The following is an 11,025-nucleotide window of genomic DNA, read 5'->3' as shown; positions in this document are numbered from 1 at the left end:
CCTGCCTTGGGCTCCACACTCAGCAGGGTCTGCTTCTCCCTCTGGCCCTCCCCCTGCTCATGCTCTGAGAAAGAGAAGGGCATGTCCATTCTTTTAAGGACTCTTTCCACAACAGGGAAACCTCAGCAAGGGAAGTCAGCCCGCAAATGGCACAGGTCCTGAGGGGCGTGACCATCACATGGCATCTGCATGAAGTCAGAAGACGTGCAGAGCTGGTACACTCCAGCAGCAGCCGGGCCCAGACCAGAGGCCGAAGTCTGAGACAGAGGAGGCTGAAAGATCTCAAGCATCGCCTAAGAGATGTCTGATGCAAAAAACATCTAGCAGTCTCCACCACACTCCACCGAGTTTGGATGACCCTCTCCCCGACAAAGCAAGTGTGGCCCTGGGTACTCAGCGCCTAATCCCGAGATACTCGCACAACTGAGTCAGTAGAAGCAACGACGGCATTGAGCAAACACCTGCTCCAGGCCGGGGGATCCGCTAAGAGCTTCAGAGGCCCAGTCACTGGATCCTCCCAACAAACGTGGCTAGAAGGTTGTACTTCTCCTTCTCCTTCCTCTTCCTCCGCTCCTTCTTCTCCTTCTTCTTCTTTTATGTTTTTATTTTATGTAATCCAGGAGATCGGGATTTCCCCTCAGGAAACCACCCAGGGCTTACGTGGGTAAGGAGATCGGGATTTCCCCTCAGGAAACCATACCCAGGGCATGATAATGAGAAAGTTGCCAAATCAGTGTGGGATTTTAAAAAGATTCTTTGGGGAAAGTAAACTTCATGATCTTAAAGAACGTGTCAGTATCTGATGATTTTTTTCTTCTCCGCTGTTGAGTGCCACCCGCCGTTCCTGCCTGGAAACGCGCAGTGCCTTTGGTGGCCAGGTTCTCCTGCAAGTGCAGATGGCTGGGGACAGGTCTCCTTGCCAAGCCACTTCCCTTTTTCATCCTTTTCTCCCAGAGGATCCAGGTGGGACCTGGCTTTCTTCTAGCATCGCCCTGCATTCCCCAGTTGGGCTTTCTTCTCTTTTCAGCCCTGAATGCAGTGTCATTGTTTCTCCCCGCCTTCTTCCTCTCTAAGCCAGAAAACGACTCCAAGTGTTTCTGAGGAATTTTACAGCTTTCAAAAGAAGAAAAGCATATACGGGGTTGAAATAACATCACAGAGAAATTTCAAACTTAGAAGCAGCCTTAAAAGTGTGACCGTTCCACCACTTACTCATTTTTCCTGGGAAAATGCAAATGTAACTAGGTCAGACTGTCGAAGGTTCCTTCTTTCTCTGGCCCATCATTTTGGTAAAAACTGGATCCAGACAACCCGGCTGATCTCTCATCTCCTCACAGGGCTGGCACCTCTGAGATCTTCCTTTGATGCAGAAGGCTTCGTTCTTCTACCCACTGCCCCCAGTCTCCTCTGGATGCCTGCCTGGGGAAAAGTACGGATACTGACTCAAGTCAGATTTATTTAAATTACAAAGAAAACTCAAGATTGTTCCTCTTTACTGTCCTCAAGCCATTCTTCATGCCAAAGGTCATGTCAGGCGGTTCTGACAGTAACTTCCCCGTCCAACTGTCTTTCCTGGGTCGGGGCTTTACTCTCCACCTGTTTTCTTGACTCCAAGGTAACAGCCACCTCCACCTGCAAACATCCAGGCACCGGCTGTAACAGATGTGCACGTAGCCTCTCCGTACCACTTTTCATCATCTCAACACAGTTTGATAACATCCTGCAATATCTAGCGAATATGCATTATTGATCTTTAAATCACCTTTAATCACAGACTCTGGGCAGGCTCCTGTAGGCCTCATTCACAGCATACTGAACCCCTCGTTGGCTTCAAACAGTACAACTTTTTGTCTGCTTCTTTACCACTTTTCTTCTTGAATATACCCACTGAAAGCTGATTTAACATTGACCTCTAGATGTTGGCCCTGCCCGAATTATCTTGAGGGCCAAGGGCCCTACTGCCTTACAGGCTATCTGAGGCTAGACCACTCACTGGTGCTAGACCAGCAGGAGCACATCAGTCATTTGGTTAAAGGTCAGAATCATCAAAGAAAGACCAGAAGACTCAGCATTCTGTAGAATTCATGAAAATGAAAAGACCCTAGCACTTTACCTGTGTCTTAGTTTTGTCTCTGATATAACACAATTAAAAAACAGGGAACTTATTTTTTAGATTTATCTAAATATAGATGTATCTAAAAATCTATTTACAGGGCACCTGGATGGCTCAGTTGGTTAAGTGTCTGCCTTCGGCTGTGTCGTGATCCCAGGGTCCTGGAATCAAGTCCATATCAGGCTTCCTGCTCAGTGGGGAGTCTGCTTTTCCCTCTCCCTCTGCTGCTCCCCTGCTTGTGCTCTCTCTCTCTGTCAAATAAATAAATAAAATATTTAAAAAATATATCTATTTACAAGAGGGATCTAAACAGGCTGTAGTTCCTAGAATAAGTCTTCGGTTTTAACTATTCAGTCTATAAAATTATACTTGATATTTGTAGCTAAGTAATTGTCACTTCTTAACAGGTAACAGTTTCTACTGGAGACCTATCATTAAGTGAAAAAAAAAAAATAAGCCAAACACATTACATGAGAAAGAAAGAAGAATTCACCATTTCACAAACTGGGCCTTAAAAATCTTTTAGGGGGGCCTACGTGGCTCAGACAATTGAGCCTCTGACTTTTGATGTCAGCTCAGGTCTTGATCTCAGGGTCCTGAGTTTGATGCTGGACTCCATGCCGTGTATGATGCCTACTTAAAAAAATAAATCTTACAAAATTTTTATGTGATCGTGGATCAGAATCAGAGACTATTTAGAGCAGGTAATTTGTATATTAGCAAAAGAAAAATTGTGAGATTGACAAGCATTGTAATGCAATGTTAATGAATGTTAATTCCACTACTCATCTCATAAAAGTGATGCATTGGTTTTTACTTTTCTGAAAAGCTGACTCATATGTTTTAAGAAGGATGTCATACTAAAATAATAAGTTCCTTCAAGGAATTTCCTTGTTTCCTTAACAATGGTGGGGGGAGAATGGTGTTAAAATATAAAAGCACCGTAAGATTCAACACCTTGGAGAATATAGTAAGATAAGCTCTCTCATATACTGTTATATATTTCCAGTGAAGATGGAAGTTGGTACAATGTTGCTGAAAGCCAGTTGGACACCTTGTCAGGAGTCCTCAATATAGTCTTGCTCTTTAGTCATTAATCCATTTCTTTTTTTTTTTTTTTAAGATTTTATTTATTTATTTGACAGAGAGAGAGATCACAAGTAGGCAGAGAGTCAGGCAGAGAGAGAAGGGGAAGCAGGCTTCCTGCTGAGCAGAGAGCCAGATGCGGCTCGATCCCAGGACACTGGGATCATGACCTGAGCCAAAGGCAGCGGCTTAATCCACTGAGCCACCCAGGCGCCCCTCATTAATCCATTTCTAAGAGCTTATACTAAAAAATAAGGAAATGGTTTAACACACACACACACATACACACACAGATGTTTACACAGCCAAATACATACTACTGCAATCCTGGGGACAACATAAATGTCCCTAAACAAGGAAAGTTAAAGAAATTGTGGCATACCCATTACAATGTAATGTTTATTATATAAGAGAAAAAAATTGCATTTTGACAATTACATGTAAAAATGTTTGTAATATAATGCTACATACAGAACATGACATGCAATATAATCCCAATTACAAGAAATTATTATGTTTATATATATGCATGAAAAAGTCTGAAAACAAAAATAGCAGCTGTTACTCCTAAGTGGTAAGAGATATATGTAATACTTAAAAAATATTTTCCACATTTTCTGAAGTAACTTTTAATAAGAATCATTAAACCACATTTTGACACCTTAAATATCATTTTAACTTAACAATGTAACTATCATTTAACTACCGAAAGCAAAGAAATTTTGAAATGTTGGGGGAGGAGATGCAAGTCTGGATTGCTAACATGGTTTTATTCATAAGCAAACTGGGAAGAATAAAAAGAACAGTGTTTAACAAAGCATTATTTTTTGTTTTATTGACACAATTTCCATGTGATAAACTGCATATGTATAAGATATAAAATGTGATGAGTTTTGACATATTTATACTCTCATGAAACCATCACCACAATGTGGATAAGGAATGTTAAGGCGATCATCCCCAAATGTTTCTTTGTGCCTTTTCTCCCATCCCCCAATTCACGTTCAGGCAACAACTGGAAATTTTGTTGCTATATATTAGTTTGCATCTCCTAGAATTTATGTAAACTTATGTAATTTATGTAAATGAACTCAGCAGAAACTTTTTTTTTTGGCCATGCTTTTTTCACCTTAGAATAATTACTTTGAGACTCATTCGTGCCGTTACGTATTTCCCATATGAACATATCACAATTTGTTTATCCATCCAATTTTGATGAACATTTGAGTTGCTTAAAGTTTTGGCTATTGTAGATAAAGCTGCCATGAACATTTGTACATAAATCTTTGTGTAGGACATACTTTCGTTTCTCTTGAGTAGAGTGGTTGGGGCAGGAGTGGAATGGTGGGGTCAAATTATAGGAACAACTAATGAAGAAACTGGCCAAGCGGGTTTTCACAGTGGTTGGACCCCTTCGCACTTCAATCAGCAGCATGTAAGAATTCTAGTTGCTTCCTATTCTCACTAACACTTGATATTGTCAGTCTTTTTATCTTTTTTTTTTTTTCCCCAAGATTTTATTTATTTGACACAGAGAGAGAGCACAAGTAGGCAGAGTGGCAGGCAGAGGAAGAGGGCGATACAGGCTCTCCACTGGGCAGGGAGTCCAATGCAGGGCTCCATTCCAGGACCCTGAGATGATGACCTGAGCCATTCAGACGCTTAAACGACTGAACTACCCAGGCACCCTGTCAGACTTTTTAATTGTTGCCACTCTAGTGGTTGTGTAAGATATCTCATTACAACTTTAATTTGTATTTCTTTAATGGCTCACAATGACCTTTTCATGTGTGGTCATATATCTTTTTTGCTGAAGTGTCTATTCAATTATTTTGCACATTTTAAAGATTTTAAAAAAATTATTTATTTGACAGAGAAAGACACAGCGAGTGAGGGAACACATGCAGAGGGAGTGGGAGAAGGAGAATCAGGTTTCCTGGTAAGCAGGGAGCCCAATGTGGGGCTCGATCCCAGAACTCTGGGGTGAGGACCTGAGCCCAAGGCATCCGCTTAATGACTGAGCCACCCAGGCACCCCTGTTTTGCACATTTTAAGTAAGGGTTCTCTTCTGACTAGTTAATAAGAGATATTTTTATATACTTGATAAGGTACTTTGTATGATAAAGGTTTTCTGAGGATTTTCTTCCAGTTTGTGTCTTCTTGTTTCACTTTCATAAAATAGAAGAATAAGCACTAAAATATCAAGTCTTCTGAAATTGATCTTTAAATTCAGTGAAATCCCAATCAAAATCAGGATTCTTTTTTTCTGCAGTAGTTCATAAGTTGATTCTAAAATTCATATAAAAATGCAAACTACCTGGGATGGTCAAAACCCATCTTTTAAAGAGCAAAATCTAGCTTTGCGCAGTGGCAATATCGTAGCCAATGAGGTTTATCCGAGGCGCGATTATTGCTAATTAAAGAGCAAAATCTTTTTATTTTGACGAAGTACAACTTACTAATTTGTTTTCTTTTTCACTTCATGCTTTTTGTATTGTTTTTAAGAGCTCTTCAACAAACCAAAGGTCATTAAGATCTCCTCCTATATTTTCTTCTAGAATTACTGTAAGATTAATTCTACACTTAGGTCTGTAATACAGTTCAAGTTAATTTTTGCCTAAGATGTGAAGTAGGTTTGAGGTTCATTTTTGAGGGGTATGGTTATCCAATTATTCCAGTACTATTTATTAAAAAATTTTCCTTTCTTCACTGAATTATCTTGGCACTTTGTGGAAAACCAATTGAATCTATTTCTGGACACTCTCTTCTTAAATGTTTACTTTATGCCAATTCCACACAACTTTGATTACTGCAGATTTATAATAATTTTGAAACCAAATGGTGTATCTCTATCAACTTTATTCCTTGTTTTGACCATCCCAGGTAGTTTGCATTTTTATATGAATTTTAGAATCAACTTATGAACTACTGCAGAAAAAAAGAATCCTGATTTTGATTGGGATTTCACTGAATTTAAAGATCAATTTCAGAAGACTTGATATTTTAATACTTATTCTTCTATTTTATGAAAGCACTTCATGTCTCCAATAATTTAAGACCCCCCCAATTTATCTCAGCAACTTATTTATTTATTTATTTATTTGACACAGAGAGACAGATCACAAGAGAGGCAGGCAGAGAAAGATGGGGAAGCAGGCTCCCTGCTGAGCAGAGAGCCCGATGCGGGGCTCGATCTCAGGATCCTGAGATCATGACCTGAGCCTAAGGCAGAAGCTTAACCCACTGAGCCACCCAGGTACCCCTCAGCAATGTTTTATACTGTTTGACATAAAGGTCTTAACATGTCTGGTCCGACTTATCCCTAAATGTTTAATATTTTTGATGCTTTATTAAAGAAGGCATTGATTTTTTTTTTAAATTTCAAGTTGAGATTATTCTTCACTAGTATATAGAAATATACTTGACTTTTATATATTAATCTTGTATCTGTAACATTGCTACACTTAATTATTAATTTTAGCAACTTTTCTTGTCACTCCATAGGATTTTCTATAGGTAACCATATGTTGCCTGCTAATATAAATAGCCTTACTTCTTCTTTTTTGATCTGTGTGCCTTTTATTTATTTTTCCTGCTTTATTGCAAAGCTGAAGATCTCTAGTACTATCTTAAATAGAAGTACTCAGAACAGATATTGTCGTCTCATTCCTGGTGTTAGGGGAAAAGCACTCAGTCTTCACCATTAAATATGATGATGTTAGCTGTAGGTTGTCCTTTATGAGATTGAGGGAGTTCCTTTTTATTTGTATTTTGCTGAGAGTTTTGTTAGGAATGTTGGGTTTTTAAACATTTTGAGCATTATTTAAAGTTTGAGCAATTAATGGGGCATCTGGCTGGTTCAGTTGGGGTCCTGAGTTCAAGCTCCCGCTGGGCGTAGAGCCTACTTAAATAAATAAGCAAGTAAATAAACAAATAAAACAACTAAATAAACAAAGTTGGAGCAATTACTTTAATATAACCTTAAATTTTGTACCAAATACATATAAGAGTAAATCATGTCTTAATTTTTCTGCAAATTTCTTTTTAAGATTCTATGATTCCATCTGTCGATACTAAACAAGCAGGGGGAGCAGCAGACAGAGAGAAAAGTAGGCTCCCCACTGAGCAAGGAACTTGACGTGGGTCTTGATCTCAGGACTCTGCGATCATGACCTGAGCCGAAGGGCCAACGTTTCACTGACTGAGCCACCCGGCCATCCCCTTTCCGTAAATTTTTCAGTGGATTTATTAAAGTATCTCCAACTAGTAAAAATGAATATTCTCCCTAGTATTAAAAAACAAATTCACAGCTCTATGGAAGCTTTAATAATAAATAGAATCTTAAGTGATTTGAGTTTGAGGATCATTTTCTCCCCACAACAAACAAAATTGTAGCTTGGATATATTTTGACAAGAAGAGAAGTTAATTAGGCAGCAATTATTGCAATGTGCTAATAAATACAGATATTTGGTTTCAAAGACACGTGTGTGGGAACCTCAGGTTCTGCGCGCAGCAGCACTGTCTCTCCTTCGCACACCTCTCTGAGTGGAGGCCAATCCGCCACAGAGGCATCGCGGCAATCTTATTGTGCTCGTGGAGATGCGGCATCACAAAGGATGTACTTTAAGGACTTGGACTAAGGTACATTCAGCCTTGATGTAGACTAATGAAGTCAAAAGAACCACTGAGAATAAAACTCCACAAACACCCAGAATAAAAAAGCTGATACCAAATACCCATTGTTTCTTATCATAGGTGCATTATGTACCATTTTATGAAAATATACAAAGATAGTATCATAACTTCTGGGCAGATTGCCAGGAAATCCTCTTTAAAAAAAAAAAAAAAGAAAGAAAGAAGACAGCCACACCTAATTTAATATTATTGAAAAAGTCCATTGGTTTGTGCGATTAACCCTAAAATAGACTGATTATCCACCTGGCCAGGAGCCAAGCCATTCTTCTGCGAACTCTGAGATAGTGGACCTTCATTGTTTTGTTTGTTATCGTTGCCGATTCCTGTCAGACTGGTTTTTAGCAGTTACGTGGGCTTCTGCCATTTATCAAGTCTGAGGCTTAAATGTCTCTCTCTCCTTGTCCAAAACGACAACTCATTTGTGTGGTAAACACACATTTGATAAAATTTGCAAGGTTCACACGTAATTGGTAAGTGTCAGCTATTTGTAAACAGAGGAAAATATTACAATTTTCCTTCAGGTGGAATGGTTTTACAAAACAGTAAAACAGTAAGATCAGCTTCATTTTCTTTGGTGGCGACATTTCCTCCCTTCTTTAATTTGGCAATGAATCATTTTAGATTTCACTAAAATACGAATTATTATTATTTAAAGGAAGTCATATTTAGTTAAAACGTAAAATAACAGTCTAGCACACAGAGTTGGTGACAGTGTTACAAAATTATAGAACCTTAAAGCAAAAAGGGACCTGAGAAGTTCTTGCAAAAGTCCTTTGCCAGCTTCGCTCTTCTCGAGATGAAGATTTCATTGTGTCCTGTGCTCTTTGGACCATGTAAGTTCTGTACTACCAGGCTCAGGAAGTTCTTTTGCCAAAATTTCTCTTTGCATTTTAATCACAAAATCCTCCAGTTCTGCCCTTTTTAGGACTAGGAACGATTTTCTCAGTGAGACTCTAACCCACGAAACTGCATCTTCACAATCTCTAAATGTGGGTTTATAAAACAATGATAACATCAGCGTGCAGATTATCCCATATATACTTGTAAGTGTGTTTCCTTTTGATCTGGGTGCATAAATCTCCATTACAAACTAGACTGCAAAGGAGAACAATGAAAATAGGAAGACAAATAGAGCTTGCGATCAGTTCCTAAATTCCCTTTGGAAAGCTTCTGAAAAGTGAGCACAGAAATGAAAAGTAACGAAGGGAAAGACAGGAAGTAGGAATGTAAGTATTTACATATTAGTCACAGAAAATAATAATAAATTTTTGTTAATGTCATACTTAACTTGCTTATTTTCTGCAGAAGAGATTAAGGGAAGACAATACATAAAATCTTAACGCAAAGGAAGAAAACGTATTTTTTTTCTAAAGCTAGGAACAGACTTCTGAAATGTCCCTTAAACTTGTGCAAGTGGCCGTGTGTCCCTCTAGAGTATCAGGGCACTCTCCGTCAGTGAGAACTTTCTCTGGCTTCCTCCAAGCTCTTAAACATCCCAGGAGGTCACAGCAATATGTGTCCGTGAAGTTCAGAGTCCGTTGTTCTCTTCAAGGCTGTTGTGTCCCAGACCTCACTCCCTGGGGAAGAGGAGGAGGAAAGGCAGGGCCGGAACCAGGACTGGGATCACATGAGAGGGTCCGGTCACGAGGCCAACAGCCTGAACAACTGTGGGCCCTGCTTTTCAAGTGAGCCATTGCCCCCGGGTGGGTGCCCTCAGATGGGTCACCTACCTCCACATGCTTCCGGAAACCTTGCAGCTGGACACGAGGGACGAACCTTATTGTGGTGATCATTTCTCGATATACACATGTATCAAATTACCGTGTTGTACACTTTAACCTTACAGATGTGATAAAGCAATCGTACCTCAATAAAGTCGGAACAAAATAAAGGCACAGAAGACTGTTTATTACGGGAGCCGTTCTCAGATATGACGACAGGATTTCCTGTGAGAGAAGACAGATGCTGTTCTTTAGAATAATAAACATTCCACAATTCCACAGAGGCCATCCTTTGTTTGTTTCTCCTGCCCCGACAATGGCAAGTCACAGGCCCCGTGCCCCAAGGCCACGGTGCAGGCGCAGACTTCCAGGGAAAGCGCAAAGGAAAGGTAGAAATCCCTAGGAAGGAAGGTAGGTCCCACAGCCCGGGACCCCTCCCTGTCCCACTTCCTTGCTTTGCTCTCAGCCGCAGGCTCCCTGCTCTACGGCCACGGCCACGGTGGCCACCGTGTGGCCTCCAGCACATTGCCACTGTTCAGCCTAACTGAGGTGTGGGAAATCAGTTTCCCCTTGGTTCAGCTGGGACTTGGTTGGAATTAAAAATGAAAACAAAACAAAAGGCTGAAGGAAAAGAAAGCAAACAGAAGAGCAGAGAAAGGGATAGGTTTACATCTATGTTTTTTTATCCAATCTCACTGAGGTCCAGGCTGGTTGGCTTGGCTCTGCTGGCGGGGTTCGCTGAGGTCTGGTGCAGTTTCCTGGCCTCCACACTGTCTGGCCAGATAGGGGAGAGGCTGGCCTGAGCTCCTCAGATTTCTGGCCCAAAGTTACTTTGTTGTTGTGCACTCCCCCCCAACAATGATACTTGGGAACAAATGATCTCCAGTGAAATATCAGGAAGGATTTTTGTTCCTTCTGGAGCTTGGTTCTGTGTCCGTTTTCTGCGATGGGCCCTGGGCTTGTCAGCTCCAGCCTGAGGCTCGACTGATTTTCCCTCACCCCACCCCCACCTTCCCCAGATTCTGCTGGTCCAGCTTTGCTTCTCTTTCTAAGCAGTAAAAGCATTTCCCTCCCTGACCCGTGAGGACCCTGCCCCTGGTCTTCAGACGGTCATGGGCAGCACCGCCTCCCAGGTCAATCTTTATGACTCTGGGCCTTGCAAGTCCTGCTCTGCTCTGATCCTGTCCTTTCTGCTTAGTTGATTGGTCTCGAGTGGGTTGTTAGGGCTGGCTTTACCTTTTGGGTGAAATATAGCCCAGTTTCTAAATTTTACTCTAAGTCACCATCTGTGGAGCGTTCTCGACATATCAGTATGGTCAAGTTGGGTGGTGGCTCTGTTCCCAGCGTCTGCATCTTCACCTGATTTTCCGTCTAGTTGTTCTATCAATTACGGTGAGAGGAACACTGAA

The 11,025-nt window shown here is 40.8% G+C and overlaps 1 long non-coding RNA gene and 1 pseudogene across 2 annotated transcripts; one reads left to right on the top strand and one right to left on the bottom strand.

Moving 5' to 3' along the window:
- On the bottom strand, window positions 1-2,261 carry LOC122912217. Of its 2 annotated transcripts, none has more exons than XR_006385568.1 (3): window positions 2,219-2,261; window positions 1,213-1,415; window positions 1-1,113 (listed from the first exon to the last, which is right to left on the bottom strand). It is a non-coding gene; the product is annotated as an uncharacterized LOC122912217 (long non-coding RNA). The 2 variants fall into 2 exon arrangements; XR_006385567.1 differs by having other exon boundaries at window positions 1,213-1,419; window positions 2,212-2,237.
- A 3,294-nt stretch (window positions 2,262-5,555) lies between these two features.
- Window positions 5,556-5,707, top strand: LOC122914693 (annotated as a pseudogene).
- The last annotated feature ends 5,318 nt before the right edge of the window (window positions 5,708-11,025 follow it).

Source organism: Neovison vison, chromosome 7, assembly GCF_020171115.1.
Source record: "Neovison vison isolate M4711 chromosome 7, ASM_NN_V1, whole genome shotgun sequence".
Classification (NCBI taxonomy): domain Eukaryota; kingdom Metazoa; phylum Chordata; class Mammalia; order Carnivora; family Mustelidae; genus Neogale; species Neogale vison.
Note: the sequence above shows the minus strand (reverse complement) of the source record. Positions and strands in the feature narration are given on the sequence as shown.